At 40.8% G+C, this 17,150-nt stretch overlaps 1 long non-coding RNA gene across 1 annotated transcript; it reads right to left on the reverse strand.

The window, feature by feature from the left end:
* Positions 1-8,320: 8,320 nt before the first annotated feature.
* Positions 8,321-16,570, reverse strand: LOC123070091 (uncharacterized). The gene is made up of 2 exons (XR_006433361.1): positions 16,039-16,570; positions 8,321-15,926 (listed from the first exon to the last, which is right to left on the reverse strand). It is a non-coding gene; the product is annotated as an uncharacterized lncRNA (long non-coding RNA).
* Positions 16,571-17,150: the final 580 nt, after the last annotated feature.

Genomic DNA, 17,150 nt, shown 5'->3' on the forward strand with positions numbered 1-17,150 from the left:
TTTACCCTGAAACCATAGATTAATCGTTATAAGAAAAATTTCTATTAATATGAGTAGTATTTACAAAAACAAATAATGGCAAAAATAAGGAAAGAGTATATAGCTCAACAGTTTCCTTTTCTAGGGCACATAAGGAATAATATATTATCTAACTGGATTTATCACATATATATTGATCATCAATTCTTGAGCTCGTCAACTTTCTGAGGTTTCATACGCAACAATGTGAACTTGAGCAATTCTTTGAGAGTGGCTCTAGGAGTTCGAGTTCAAGCATTCTTGAAGATTTTATCGTTTCGTTGAGTCCATATGCTCTAGCAGCCCATGATGACAATATCCAAACCAATAGCTATGGGAAGTTCCACAAGAGCAAGATGAACTTCCTCAAAGAATGAGATGCGTATGTGCTTATTGGGCATGCTCTTCTACTAGCAACTTTGAGGAAAAGTACAATCCAGAAGAAGACTTTGTGGCTGAGCATAGCACCACATTTCTAGAGTTTATCGAACATGCTATGAGCCTTATCTGGTCCCTTGAGATGTGTATACATTTTATTGATAAGAGTAAGTATGGCCCCAAGGGTAGATCCATTTGTCATTATGAGCCAAAACCTGTATTTCCTGAAGGAAGGTCTGAAGCAACAAGAATTGGGTGTATGCTTGAGTGGAAAGTGGTCTATTGAATAAATCTTCAAAGTGTTCATGTCCCATGACTTTATGAAGAAAGATCATGTCCTGATAACTGAAGGAGTGCAATTCTGGATATGAGAGTGTCAATTGTTGTTGCCTCCACTGGTATTCCAAAAAAAACAGTTTGCCATTACCAGCATCACAAGAGGCAATTTGTTTATAGAGAGGAGGATCTTAATAATAGATTTCCACCAAATGATCCAGTTTTTCTATCAGTTGGTGGTTCATGTGAGTAGTAAGACTCCCAAATAATACTAACCCAGGGCAGATCTTGTTGGTTCATGAATTTCTGAAGGTGCTTCATCATAAGTGCCTTGTTATGGGTAATCAATTCCGACACACCCAAACCTCCCTAACTTTTAGGTTTTAAACTTTATCCCATGCTACAAGTGCACAACCTTCCATCCCATATGTTCTCCAGAAACAGTGCTTTAGGTATGATCTACTCAATTATTGACATGGGCAATGCAAATCAACACATCATGAAGGTTGGTATACTAGCGAGCACAGCTTTCATAAGTACTCGTTTTTCTCCATAGGATAAAAGTGTGGAGCAGCTAGAGAGCCTTCTCTCAATCCTTTGCAGCATAGGGATTAGGTCTTCAGTGTTGGGCTTTTGGGTATTTAGAGGAAGCGGAAGGTATGTGAATTGAAGTTTTTACCCTTGGTACTCAAACAAAGCAGACAGAAATTGAGTCCTTTGTGTAGAGAGATTGGGCTTTTGGTATTTAGAGGAAGCCCAGGGCATGTGAATGGAAGTTTACTGATAGAGGCAAAGGTGTCCCGTCTTTCGATGAGATGGTGGCTATCGTTTTGGAAAAAGTCGGCTTTGACGATCCGACTATGAACGTGCGAGGACGTCACGCCTTAGCAATCGCTAAACCAACTCCAAGAGGTTATTGACCACGCCGGAGCACGATCAACCTGACCACGAAGGTCTGTTTCCTGCAGGCAAACAAAGAACAAGCAAGAAACTAAGATTGCAATCTGGATATTGCGAATATAAGAGGAAAGCTTTATTGATCAAGGTGGAGTTATGTGACGCCTTTGTCTGGTCGTTGAACACAAACAAAGTACGCGAAGTTGCAGCTATGGCGAACTTTAATCTAAACAAAACCCAAAGTCTAAACGATGCCCTAAGGGTTGTATATATGGAGGAAGAGGGGGGGAATTTTGTGGCCCTTGGTGGAGGGGTCCGGAATCAACCCAATCTCTTGTTTCCCCACACATACGGACTCTAAAAATAGCCTATACTTATGTATTTCGAAATTACATGGGCCTGGCCCAATAATAAGGTGGCACAGCACCTAGAATAGCCTGGGACGAAATTTATGAAGTGGCATCTTGTACATTTCGTCCAAGGCTTCATGCACCCATTATGGTGGCTTCAAAGTCCTGAAATCATCACTTGTAACTCTGTTCTTGTTCCCCTTGCACATGCCATCATATCCATGCTTGTTCTTGCTCCAATGTTCATCCTTCTCCAAGCTAGGCCCTTCATTTGTAAGCAAAACAAATGTATCCAATTTAGGCAGCATCATATTCTCATGAACATTAGAATCATTACCAAGAAACAAAAGTACCTGGTAATTTAGTTGGCGTGCGCGAGCTCTAGTAATTGGTCCAGTATGTATAGCAGCAGGGGTTGTGGGTATAACAATGGTATTGAATGCTCTGATACCACTTGATAGAGGCAAAGGTGTCCCGTCTTTCGATGAGATGGTGGCTATCGTTTTGGAGAAAGTCGACTTTGACGATCCGACTACGAACGTGCGAGGACGTCGCGCCTTAGCAATCGCTAAACCAACTCCAAGAGGTTATTGACCATGCCGGAGCACGATCAACCTAACCACGAAGGTCTATTTTCTGCAGGCAAACGAAGAACAAGCAAGAAACTAAGATTACAATCTGGATATTGCAAATATAAGAGGAAAGTTTTATTGATCAAGGTGGGGTTCTGTGACGCCTTTGTCTGGTCATTGAACACAAACGAAGTACGCGAAGTTGCAGCTATGGCGAACTTTAATCTAAACAAAACCCAAAGTCTAAACGATGCCCTAAGGGCTGTATATATGGAGGAAGAGGGGGGGATTTCATGGCCCTTGGTGGAGGGGTCCGAAATCAACCCAATCTCTTGTTTCCCCACACATACGGACTCTAAAAATAGCCTATACTTATGTATTTCGAAATTACATGGGCCTGGCCCAATAATAAGGTGACGCAGCACCTAGAATAGCCTCGGGACGAAATTTATGAAGTGGCATCTTGTATATTTCGTCCAAGGCTTCATGCACCCATTATGGTGGCTTCAAAGTCCTGAAATCATCATTTGTAACTCCGTTCTTGTTCCCCTTGCGCATGTCATCATCTCCATGCTTGTTCTTGCTCCAATGTTCATCCTTCTCCAAGCTAGGCCCTTCATTTGTAAGCAAAACAAATGTATTCAATTTAGGCAGCATCATATTCTCATGAACATTAGAATCATTACCAAGAAACGAAAGTACCTGGTAATTTAGTTGGCGTGCGCGAGCTCTAGTAATTGGTCCAGTATGTATAGCAGCAGGGGTTGTGGGTGTAACAATGGTATTGATGTCCTCATCATCCTCCCCTTCTTGAAATGAAGTCGTCCTCGACGGAAGTTCATCTTCCTCACCCAAATAAGGCTTCAAATCTGCAATGTTAAAAGTGGTACTAACCCCAAAATCTGCAGGCAGCTCAAGTTTATATGCATTATCATTTATTTTCGCCAACACCTTAAAGGGACCATCAGCACGTGGCATTAGCTTTGATTTGCGCAAATCAGGAAATTTATCCTTACGCAAATGTAACCAAACAAGATCTCCAGGTGCAAACACAACATGTTTTCTACCCTTATCTCCAGCAAGTTTATATTTAACATTCATACGCTCAATGTTTTCCTTAGTTAACTCATGCATTTTTAAAATCAATTCAGCATGTTGTTTAGCATCAAAATTAACCTTCTCCGGAGATGGAAGAGGCAACAAATCAATAGGTGCACGAGGTAGGAAACCATACACAATTTCAAAAGGGCACATCTTAGTAGTAGAATGCAACGAACGATTATAAGCAAATTTAATATGAGGCAAGCATTCTTCCCACATTTTCTTATTATTCTTCAAAACAGCCCTAAGCATAGTAGACAATGTTCTATTGACTACTTCAGTTTGACCATCAGTTTGGGGGTGATAAGTAGTACTAAAAAGTAGTTTAGTCCCCAACTTAGCCCATAAACATCTCCAAAAGTGGCTAAGAAATTTAGTATTACGATCTGAAACAATAGTATTTGGCACACCATGCAAGCGAATAATTTCACGAAAGAACAAATCAGCAACATTAACAGCATCATCGCTTTTATGACATGGTATAAAGTGTGCCATTTTCGAGAATCTATCCACGACAACAAATATGCTATCCCTCCCCTTCTTTGTTCGAGGTAAACCTAAAACAAAGTCCATAGATATATCCTCCCAAGGAACACTAGGAACTGGCAAAGGCATATATAAACCATGAGGATTGAGTCGTGACTTAGCTTTTTGACATGTAGTGCAGCGAGCAACAAAGCGCTCAACATCCCGTCTCATCTTTGGCCAAAAGAAATGTGTAGCAAGTACATCCTCTGTCTTCTTCATGCCAAAGTGTCCCATTAGTCCTCCTCCATGCGCCTCCTGCAACAACAAAAGACGAACGGAACTAGCTGGAATGCATAGCTTGTTAGCACGGAACACAAATCCATCATTAGCGACGAACTTGTTCCATGTTCTTCCTTCTTTACAATTCTGCAATACATCTTTAAAATCAGCATCATGCACATATTGATCTTTGATGGTCTCCAAACCAAATATTTTGAAGTCAAGTTGTGAAAGCATAGTATAGCGATGAGACAATGCATCAGCAATAACATTTTCTTTACCCTTCTTGTGTTTAATGACATAAGGGAAAGTCTCAATGAATTCAACCCATTTAGCATGTCTACGATTCAGTTTAGCTTGACTTTTAATATGTTTCAAAGATTCATGATCAGAATGTATAACAAATTCTTTGGGCCATAAATAATGTTGCCATGTTTCTAAAGTCCGAACAAGAGCATATAATTCTTTATCATAAGTAGAATAATTCAGACTAGGCCCACTCAATTTTTCAGAAAAATATGCAACAGATTTGCCATCTTGTAATAACACACCTCCTAATCCAATTTCACTAGCATCACATTCAAGCTCAAATGTCTTATTAAAATCAGGAAGTTGGAGTAAAGGAGCATGTGTCAACTTATCTTTCAACACCGTGAAGGCTTCTTCCTGTGCGGTACCCCAAACAAAAGGCACATCTGGAGCGATTACCAGGGAGAGTCAAACGCACGACGTAGATGTATGTGGAGCTGGGAAGGCTTATAATATGGTAGCAAAAAAGGGTCAGCAATAATCAATTCAGAGATGCAAAGTTGAATAAATGCTCAATAACGGTATTGTGATGTTCCTAGGCTAGACTGTGCTAGAGACGCGAGCCTAGAACACTAACAAAATCACGACGCTGCACGGAAACAAGGGAGAAGCACACTCTAAAAAAATTCACTCTTTTTTTTTGCGCTCTTTTTTTTTGCGCTAATTTTTTTTTGCGCTCCTTTTTTTGAAAATCACTATAATGGCGAGTGTCTCAAAACTCTTCCCAAGTCAAGATAACAGGATAGGCACGAAATTTTTTCGACCAAATTTTTTTTCGACTGCCCGGACCCAAAAACTGGAAACGGGTCAAAAAAAACTTTCTATAACGGCGACTGTCTCAATACGTTTAGAAACACCTAAAATAGGATAGCCAGAAATTTTTTTGTCAAGTGCATTTTTGGAAATTTTGGGCCTAAATGGAGGGTGGTTTCCAGACTCTTTTTTTTCAAAACCTACTCAGGCAAGGAAACACGAATCGGAAATTAGATGGAACTCGAAAACAAACCTAATATGCAAGGAACTCGGATTGGTGGTGGATATATGGTGGTGGTATATGGCAGCGGTGGTGGTAGCGGTGGTAGTATATGGATCTGGATCGGTGGTGGTATATGGATACGGATTGGTGGTGGTATATGGATACGGATTCGGAGCGGTGGTGGTAGGTGGCAGGGGCGATGATGATGGTGCGGTGGCGGCGTGACAACTTATGACCAGAACTCGAAACTCTAAAAGACTAGACGCTAAGACCAGCAACTTGACACGACGATGCAACCGCAAATTCAACAAAGCAAAACCCTAAAAAGATTATGCAAAGGCTCAGATTGGTTCGGATATGATGAACTAACCCTAATTTTTTTTGTGGATTTTTCGTGGACTGTAGGTATGAAGAACGGACTCGATCTAAACTACGATAAACTGTAAAATCTCACCGAGCAACCTGGAAATCTGATACCACTTGATAGAGGCAAATGTGTCCCGTCTTTCGATGAGATGGTGGCTATCATTTTGGAGAAAGTCGACTTTGACGATCCGACTACGAACGTGCGAGGACGTCGCGCCTTAGCAATCGGTAAACCAACTCCAAGAGGTTATTGACCACGGCGGAGCACGATCAACCTCACCACGAAGGTCTGTTTCCTGCAGGCAAACGAAGAACAAGCAAGAAACTAAGATTGCAATCTGGATATTGCGAATATAAGAGGAAAACTTTATTGATCAAGGTGGGGTTCTGTGACACCTTTGTCTGGTCGTTGAACACAAACGAAGTACGCGAAGTTGCAGCTATGGCGAACTTTAATCTAAACAAAACCCAAAGTCTAAACGATGCCCTAAGGGCTGTATATATGGAGGAAGAGGGGTGGGGGGATTTCGTGGCCCTTGGTGGAGGGGTCCGAAATCAACCCAATCTCTTGTTTCCCCACACATACAGACTCTAAAAATAGCCTATACTTATGTATTTCGAAATTACATGGGCCTGGCCCAATAATAAGGTCACGCATCACCTAGAATAGCCTCGGGACGAAATTTATGAAGTGGCATCTTGTATATTTCGTCCAAGACTTCATGCACCCGTTATGGTGGCTTCAAAGTCCTGAAATCATCACTTGTAACTCCGTTCTTGTTCCCCTTGCGCATGCCATCATCTCCATGCTTGTTCTTGCTCCAATGTTCATCCTTCTCCAAGCTAGGCCCTTCATTTGTAAGCAAAACAAATGTATCCAATTTAGGCAGCATCATATTCTCATGAACATTAGAATCATTACCAAGAAACGAAAGTACCTGGTAATTTAGTTGGCGTGCGCGAGCTCTAGTAATTGGTCCAGTATGTATAGCAGCAAGGGTTGTGGGTGTAACAATGGTATTGATTTCCTCATCATTTACCCCCTTGAAACTCAAGCAAATCGTCCAGAAAGATTAATCAGTATAACTTCTTTGTGCAAAGAGATTAACGGGCACCAACAAAGATTTGTAATAGTTGACCTTCAACCAGTATAATCAGCATAATATTTCAGAAGGTTTTTTCCATGTAAAATGCCCTCATCTTTAGCAGGGAGAATAATCTATGTGTCATATGCATACTGAATAATTGGATGATGACAAGATGTATGTCTTAAAGGGGAGTCTGCCAAATGAGTGTGCATGTGTTCATTCAAAATAGACTGTAGGAGGTGTGAAAGTGGATATCCTTGTCTGACACCTCGCGTGCACAAAAATTGTTTTCCAGGTTTTCCGTTACCATTAGGCAGTACAGAAGAGATACCAGTGTCCGAAATCATACTAATCCATGTCATCCACCTTTGTCCAAATCCTTTGGCGGTAAGTAGTTCCATGGTAGTGTTATGGTCAAGCAGATCAAATGCCTTTTCAAAATCACCATTTCAATCTTTGAGTGATGGCATTGATGCACATATTCAAAAGCCCATGCCAGACAATCTTGGATGCTTTTGCTATGCAGAAATTCATATTGATTTTTATGCACCAATTTAAGAATGGTCCTTTGCACTCTGTTGGCCAGAAGTTTGGTGAGAATTTTCAGTACGCAGTTGAGAAGTGAGATAGGTGTGAAGTCCCCTGGGAGGAGAGGGTTATCTTTCTTAGGGATCATAGTGATTAAGAAATAATTGATGCTCTCCATATTGATATGACCCTGATAGTCCAATGTGCCAACAAGCTTTGATAACTTTTGTGAAACCATCTGGTCCAAGGGCTTCGTCAGCAGGCATCTGTTCAGTAACCAAATCAATCTCCTCTCTGTTGAAAGGAACTTCCAGATCATGTAAATCATCAGTGCTTAAGACCAGGTTGTGAAGTTGCAAAGGATTGCGGGTAGGAGTGATGGATCCAAGTCCGTCTTTAAAGGCTCTGAAGAAAGTAACAGCTTGTGGATCACCGTAGTGGTTGATGTCTTTGGTTACTACATGCCTAAGATCTTGGTTTTTTTGTTCTTTTCTCCTTCTAGTAATAATTTGGATGTGTGCATCATCAATGTCTCAAGTTGGTCGTGGTATTGAGTTGTTGCAACTAAGATCTTGTTTTTTTTTTTTGTTCTTTTCTCCTTCTAGCAACTAGTAAAATATGCCCATGCGTTGCAACGGGAGAAAAATAAAATACATCTCTGTGCCAAACATACACACCCTCATCTCCCACACACAACAACACGTCCATGTACTCTATTTCAACAGAACGTCTAAAAAATGCACATGTTGCAAAAGTATCCTCTTTTATTGGAACATCAGATTATGATTTCAAAAGAAAAGGAGCTTCAAGTAAAACTATTTTGTTTGTCTCCCAAAGTTGTGTCAACTATTTTGGTTACCTCTCAAAATTTGAAGTATGTGCCGAAGTCTATATATTTAATCTACTGGATGTCTGTATCTAAAGACCAGATGGCAAAATAATTTATTTCATGGAAACTAACTGCATTGCAGTCTAAGTCAAGAAAACATGCAAATACATTGGCTATCTTCGCCTGCTTGTATGTTGGCCACGATTTGTCAGTCCGTTGCTTCATGATTTTAGCTGCCAACAACTCTTGCGTGCATACACTGATTGTGTGCCTTTTGATCAGCTAGCTTGGTATACATAGCTAGCTAACTTCCTCGTGAAATCAAGCAAGATGCTTGCTTGGGCTCGTCCTGTGTAGGTCGCCATGTATAATAGGTGATTGATCATCCCAGAAAGTGAGGAGCACCAGGACATACCTTTCAAACTCTAGCTTCTGGAGTACAATACCATTCAGCAAAAGCTCCAAGTCAATATTCCCAAAGCAGCAATGCCAAGAAATTGCAGAATTGATACATAAATTCTAGGGATGGAGATAGCACATAAGAACTTATAAGTATATAAGGTATATGCTGCCAGTGTATTGGTAAATATCATTCTTAATGAACTGTAAACAGATGTTGCATACTTGTTAACAAGAGATTACAAAGGCTCCTTCCAAATTCAAATTTTATTCTTCATCATAGACACTGCTCCTCTCCAACAGTTGACAAGACAGCAAACATACTCAGCATAAAAGCAAGTTAAGAAAATATATAATGATGTCTAGAAGTCCTTGAATTGTATCCATGACAGCCGCGGAAAAAAGTGACAATTATTCAATTTATGGCAACACAAGTGCACATCAAGAAGAAATAACTATGTCAAGAAAATAGAATGTAACACATGTCACAAGAAAATCTTCTAACTAACAGATACAGGGCTGCACTTTAGCTCCATAGCATACTTACTGTACCTCATAGATTCTTTTTAGTATTCGATTCAATCACAAGGTCCCAGAATTTTGGATGTAATTTACATAACTTGAAAATTGAAATCCTTTATTAGCATTGCCACAAACTGCTAAAATATTAGTCACTTGGATAATTCATCGCATCCAAAAATTAAAATATACTCAAAACATTAAATCTCACACTGGAAGACACTTGAGAAGTCAACTGACACTAAGAAATGAACGCAACAAAGGGTATATATATTTTACTACAAACAGAAACTTGATGCAGATCATCACTACCAAAAGAAAATGGACATTGTCATGGATAGAGGTTGGATAACCAATTTCTTTGAAAGAAGGGAGGTAGGATAACCAGTTGCATACCTTCTAGGCTTAGCGTGGTAGAGCCCTAGAAATACAGGTCAAAACAGAGCGGCACAACCCATTCGATGGGAACGCTATTGATGCCTTCCTCATAATATTAGTCTTGTCCAGTGGTTGTGGTCATGATAACGTCAGTATTAAATGGAACATGAAATAAAAAACAGAAAATTACCACCGGTCTGTTGGGTCAATTGGCCGAACAGTTGGCATGCAAACGGATGACGGAGCTCAAGAAAGCTATGATTGTCCTAGATGGAAACTGCAATGGCACGGGGGTGGCCGCAGCTCAGGGAAAGGCCGGAAGTCAGCAAGGAGGGCTGACAGTGCCAAAAGTCAGACGAGGACCGGCTGTGCTGGGTGTCGGGAAAGAGATATGGGGTGGAGCTCCCAATTCAGAAGCGGATTGTTTTTTAGTCACTTACAAACCTGGATTGTGGGTTGATTGTCCGAGAACAAAGACAAAGTAACCAACACCGTCCTACTAAAAGCCCATAACAATGGTTGATTCGACATTGTGATCCTTTTTCAGTAATAACAACAAGTTAAATTAAATCAAACCTCCCATTTTTTTAAACAATAAATCAGACTTTGCGGCAAGAGCCATCATTGTTGACTTCTCTTTGTCCCTTTAAATTCTTCTTCTTTGGTGTCCACTCTCTACCTCCGCCTCCCAATTCAAGCACACCACTGTTGGCAACAGGCAGCAAGCAGGAGGAATTATAGCAAATAGCGCAAAAACGAGCCATCCTAAGGGCAGACGGAGTGGACAAAGATGATAAAAATCCATGAGATAAATCATTGCTAAAGGTATACAAAGAGCCATTCTAGTTGTCGGTAAGATTTTGGAAGACGATGTAATTATTGGCAATCCCAAATTTCCTATATGCCTCCATCTATTATTGTGAGTTAAATGCAATCCAGATGCACGGAACATCATGCAAAAAATTGTGCCTTAGCTCATGCGAAAAATGAAATATCTGAAAATATAAGTTCAAATATTATAGTGTTGATATAAAAGGTAGATCCCAATAATTGTTTGAAATACATATCAGAAAAATCAGATAGTTCCTTATAAAGCAAGCATAAGAAAATTACAGCCATGTATGCACGCTTCAAAAAGGGTTTTTGTAAACCTGTGTTTTCCCTGCAAACACCATACACAGGTTAACAAGTAAAGCTTTTGGAAAATAAATTATTGCGCTTCTAAGAAACAAAACCAGAAAATGCTAGGTACAAATAGTAATGCATAGCCTGGGTTTGCTCCTCTACGGCCATCCATGCACGACTTGTTTTGTCTCCATCTATGAATTCACATGCCAGATTCGAATGCAACCTGCTTAGTAATTTGCATTGGCTATCTAGATAGGTAATTAGTGGATGCATTATAGGCTGACACTACTACTGCTTTTCGACTATAAATACAAAAATATTTTTTTGAGGTAATGGGTTGATCAAACATCAGAGTACTCATTACATACAATGGTCCAGATCACCTCTGTCCACCGGAACCTGTCACCCATACAGAAACTTGCCTGGCTGCCCTCACACTATTACTTCCAATACAGCATATCAGCTATAGGTAAACTTGTATATTAGTTTGCCTTTTATGGGAAAAAAACATACATGTGTAATGCGATAGTGATATCATGTTTGGAGTTAACAATCGAACATTAATTATGGCAGCTAGCACTTTTGCAGATTCATAGATAATCAGAGAGGTATTGCAAAAGCATAAGCATGTCCTAGATAATTTGCAGAATCACAACATCTGGAGGTGTCTTTACAGTTACAGGAATGTTATGTGTCACATAAAAAGTCAAATCGCTATTAGATTAAGGGACTACATTTTTTCTACAAACTTACTAATCAAACAATTTTACTGTCTATACCGAAACAAATCGCTGTTAGATTAAGGGTCTGCATTCCTTCTACAACTACTCGTACAATTTGACTATCCATACCGAGACAAAAAACCAAATTATTACAGTTTGTGACAGAAATAGTGATGTAGCCAGAAGGATTTCTAGCAACCTAAAGGAACAACTACTGGTGTTGATTTTACAAACACGTCCTAATGCAGATTATTGTATGAACAACCTAAACTACGTGCCTGCAGTTTCAGACTTTTAATACCACTTGATACCAATATGATCAGAAGGATAGATGGAAGTGCATACTTTGTGTTTATCCCATCGATTTGTGATAACTGAATGGTTAACCAAGCACAATGTGCACATGAACCACACAGCTAATTCAAGTCCAATTAACCATGTAATATTGCAGGGAAAAGAATGTTATGTGATCCAATTGAAACTGTTATGTAGATATATATAGTGTCGATCGAAACTAACATGTCCTTGAGAGAAGCAGTAGACATCCAGCCAGAAACATATGACAGGTAGATAACATAAGGGCCAGGAATCCAATATTCAGCCAGAACAATTAAGACAGCAAGTTGTCAAATCAAAATCTGCCCATTTGCGTACTTCTAAAGAGTGTGAACATGCTAAAACGCATAGAAAGTAAATATCACATGGGTGGCTGAATATATATTGTGACTGTGCTAACCACCAGTCGACTGGTGGTTAGCGACAGATCCGCACGATCGCTTCTCCCGCTCCCCGGTTCGTTCCCCTCCCTTCCCCCGTTTTTTTTCTGGCGTGGTAAAAAAATGTACAAAATGGGGACTCGAACACAATACCTACGGTTCACCATAGCTGTTCACAACCAACTGAACTAGCTTAAATTCTGGCTATAATTTAGGTTGGATAATATTTATACCGGACTGTGGTAAACAGATCTGAAATCCCGTGCGGTTTTTCTGGCGCACATCCTTCTTTCTCGATCCCATCCCGCTTCTTTTTATTTCCTAGCGTGGTAGAAAAAACATAACATGGTAAAAAGTGGTATGAGGTGGGAGTTGAACTCACTACCTCTTGATTCAAGATCGCTTGTCATATCCATCTGGTCTAGTTTCAAGTTGTGATTACATAGAATGCCAATAAATATTTGTACTTCTACATACACGACCAGAAAAACAAGCTGTTTTTCTTTCTTTCTTTTTTATTTACCAAATTTCCTTTCCTTTTGTACATGGCAATCCAAGCATCACAGACCTGATAACTCGCGCGCCGCTGTAACCTTTTGACCCTAAGTAAAATGTTGTAACAATACACCTCGATAACTTATCTGTAAAAGAGCATGGTAATTATACGCCACGAACCTGATAACTCACTCACAAATCTCTGTGGTAACTGTGAAGAAAAAGTGTTGTTGTAACACACCCCGATAACTTATCTGGAAAAAGAGCATGATAATTTATTACGCCATGAATCTGATAACTCACGCACAACACACTATGGTAAATTTTCTGACCACATGATTTTTTTTTTTTGTAACAAATCCCAATAATTTCTTTATAAAGAGCATGGTAATATATAAGCCACAAACCTGTTAACTCACTCACAAACACTGCTTAACTTTTTGCCCGAAGAAAAAAAGTTGTTGTAACATACCCCGGTAACTTTTTTGTAAAGAGCATGATAATGTATACGCACGAACATGATAACTCACGCACAAACACCATGATAACTCACGCACAACAAATATTTTCGCCCAAATAAAAAGTTACTATGGTGTTTTGTACATAAGTTATCAGAGGTGTGGGCACACAAAAGTTACCGGAGTTACATTTTAAACAACCTTTTTTTCCTCAGATTAAAGTTATCAGGCTATTTGTACCTAAGTTATCAGGTTTGTTGTCATATATTATCATGCTATTTATACAGAAGTTATTGCGGATGTATCTTCAACATTTTTTTCCCGGATAAAAATTACCGTGGTGTTTGGACCTAAGTTATCAGGTAAGCGATGCGTATATTACCATATTATTTTACACATAAGTAATTGAAGATATGATTTAAAGAAAGAAAAATCCCAGGTCAAAGTTATCACATTGTCTGTGCCCCTAAGTTATCTGGTCTATGGTGCGCATATTTCCATGCTATTTATATTGAAGTCATCAAGTTGTGTATTTAACCACTATTTTCTGCCGGGTCAAAAATACCGTGAGTATTACGTACCACTGAAGATGCCGGAGTATATTTAAGCAACTTTTTTCTGGGTCAAAGTTAACATAATATTTGTTCATCAAGTTATGAGATCCATATCTCGCCAAAAACAAGTCGTTTTCGTGGGCCGGACCACTAGCACGCTATAAGGATGTTTGTACAAAAGTTATCACGGTGTTTGTATATAAGTGATCAAGTTTGTTATGCGTGAGTTACCATGCTATTTACACATAAATTATCGTCAAACAACACTCCCCCACTGGACCAAAGTTATCATGTATACGGTACTTATATTATCATGCTATTTTCACACGAGTTATCGGGATGTGTTTCAAAAATGGTTTTTCACCTGATCGAGGTTTCTACAATATTTGTACGTAAGTTATCAAGGTTGCGGTGAATAAATTAACATGTTAAGACCATGAACTCAGCTCATATCTATGTACAAAGAGTACAAGAGTCTAGTCTTATATGTTAAATCGTGAGCTCAACTCACATCTCTAATTTATTTTTGATAAAAATGTATGTTTTGTATATTTTTTGGTAAAAAGTTTGTAAGAAAAACCGAAAACAACAGCAGAATAACACTCGATCAGATCTGTGAGTAGAAAAGTCTACCTCAACATAAAGGTATGAAAAGTACGTAACAAGAATCAAATCACAACATAGAGTTTGCTTAGGTGGTTGCTGCTAGGTTCCTAATATCGCTGGATCTATTAGATCCCAGGTTCGACTCCCCCAGCACTCCTATTTTTTTTACCGAAATTAAAAAAAAAGACAGCCCAAAAAAGGCTCGAGCGGGGACGAGCGAGACATGCGGGGATTGTGGATCGACAGCGGGCGGGAGCGGGAGCGATCGTAAAGAAAGATCGAAGGAAAAAAACAGGCGGAAGCGATCGTATGTGCCTATCGCTAACTGACAGTCGGCAGAAAAATAGCATTCTCCATTGTCTTAAAGTGATCTTGCTCATGTTGAAACCACATAAAAAGTAAATAGCAGATTATATCGTCTTAAGTGATCTGGCTAGAGATGATTATCCAGATAAAGTGGCAAAGAAGAAATATAACTAACCTTGACCTATTTGCAACATCTATCCCCCAAGGCAACTAGGGGGATTCGCAGATCCAGATTTTGCACACCTCATAGAGTCACCAGCAACTTGACCCAGTAGGTCAATACCTAGCCACTCATAGTACCATCATTGTCCATTGTTCTGGCTGCTGCATTCCTGGACTGATGTACATCTGAAATCATAGGAATTTATAACCTGGGAACTACCAAGAAGCTTCAATGATTCAGTAATGTCGTTGATTTTCACCGGCTGCTGTAAGTACTAATCACCCCATTGATCCTACCTCTAATGTCAACAATCTGGAAAGTGGCAACTGGTTTTACGGCTCCTGAAAGCCTAAAATGTTAATGATTATGTACAAAATCAGAACTGGATTTATGCAAGATAGTGTGAAATCTGGATGAAACAAGCAAGTCAAACACCGTGTGAATCGATAGCAGAATCCATAGTGTGAAGATAGCGGAATCCGTGTGAATCTGCGGTCAACATTCAGAGCTGTCCAGCCTAACAATACTGCTAATCTATCTAGAGAGGACTCATTTCTCGATTCTGTGTCTCTCCGTGCCCTCCTAATCTGGAGAGGACACACAGAGAGTTCCTATCAATTTATTTCTCGTTTATTTATCGAAAATATCAATTTATTTCTCCTGTCATGTCTACCATGTAACTCGATGCTAATAAACACTGAGTGTACCTTGAAAAACAGTAGCATATACCCCCAGAATGACCAGCCAATTAGTCCGTGCACAACATGCAATTGCCATCTTCTGTGTTCCAGATTTCTTTGCACAAATGAATCTAGTGGCAACATCAGCAATCCAACTGAAGCTCCCATGGAAGGTAAGCGGGAAATCCCATCAAAAAATCTTCTAGTTTCCCGTTTGCAACATACACAGAATGACAGGATACACCAGCAGTCTACTAAAAACACAAGCATTAGAAAAGCAGGCAGTCAATTACCTATGATGCGACAGTATGGGACCGCGTGGGGAAGAACTTCAGAGCTCACACTTCAGAACCTTCACCTACAGAAACTAAACAAAGACATCAGGCAAGATGCTTCATTCCATCGTGTTAGTGGCAGAGAAGGTGCAGAACTGTGTATATGAGAGAGGAAAAGTAGATCAGAGAAAGAAAGAGATGTACCTGCAGGTTTCATTCATCAACGGCAAAAGGGTGTGGAGCTAGGGTCCCTCACCATCGGATGCAGGCACACCCCTTCAGAGAGGAGACACGCGGTCGGCATCTGCCTCCCCGCCGCGCACAACAGGGCCACCTCCCTCGCCCATGTCCTCGCCGACGCCTACGCGGCGCTTGCCGACTGCGCCGTCCCTGGAGGGACTTCCCCTTCGCGGGGCATCTCTTCCTCGGTGGAGGCGGCAGTGCGTGGAGGAGGGATGGCGGCGACGGCGGACCGGGCGGCACGCCGGCGGCCCTGACGGCTCGGCTGGGCGCGGCGGCCCTGACGGCTCAGCTCTCGTCTGGGCGGGCGCGTTGTGGACGGGGCGGGGAGGGGCCGGACGGGGCGGCGCGTGAACGGGGCGGCCGAGCGGCTGGAGAGTGGGCGTGGCGGTCCGGCGGCGTGCAGACGGAGGCGACGGTGGCTGGCGGGGAGTATGTGGGGGAAGAGGTCGGGCAGGGGCCAAACTGCCCGAGGGCGTGGTCGCGGGAGGGCGCTTTTTTTTGACCGGACGTGTTTGTGATGATTGTAATCCAATGACATGGTGGGTAATTAAAGCATAAAACATGTTTGATGTTTTGAAGCAAGGTAGATCATTAGATTGCAGGTTTGAATGGATAGAAAGAAAAAAGTTCATATAACCCCCACAACTATCAATTTTGGGCCACATTACCCCCCACGTCTAAAACCGGGATCTTAATCCCCTGAACTTTCACAAACAAGTCAAAACACCCCCTGCGGCCCATTTTAGTGGTTTCAGAGGGCGGTTTTGCCAACGTGGCATCTGACGCGTGGTACCAGGATGCCAGGTAGGATCTGGGAGGGCTGGGTGCGTTCTAAATCCCCCCTGCGCCCCCAATGCAGTTGGACAGCATTTCCCCTGAATGTACAATGTTCTGACAGCAATGTACAGTTTGGTAATGACAAAACTATGCAACAAAGATGCATTGCACATGAATATAAATAGTACTTCTCACTATATAGTCTGACATAACAGCAGTTCACAAAATAGCTTAGCTCTGAAGTCTTAACTATCCAGACATGATTTTCTTTTGATGCTTTACATCAACAAAAGCAC

This window comes from Triticum aestivum, chromosome 3B, assembly GCF_018294505.1.
Source record: "Triticum aestivum cultivar Chinese Spring chromosome 3B, IWGSC CS RefSeq v2.1, whole genome shotgun sequence".
Lineage (NCBI taxonomy): Eukaryota > Viridiplantae > Streptophyta > Magnoliopsida > Poales > Poaceae > Triticum > Triticum aestivum.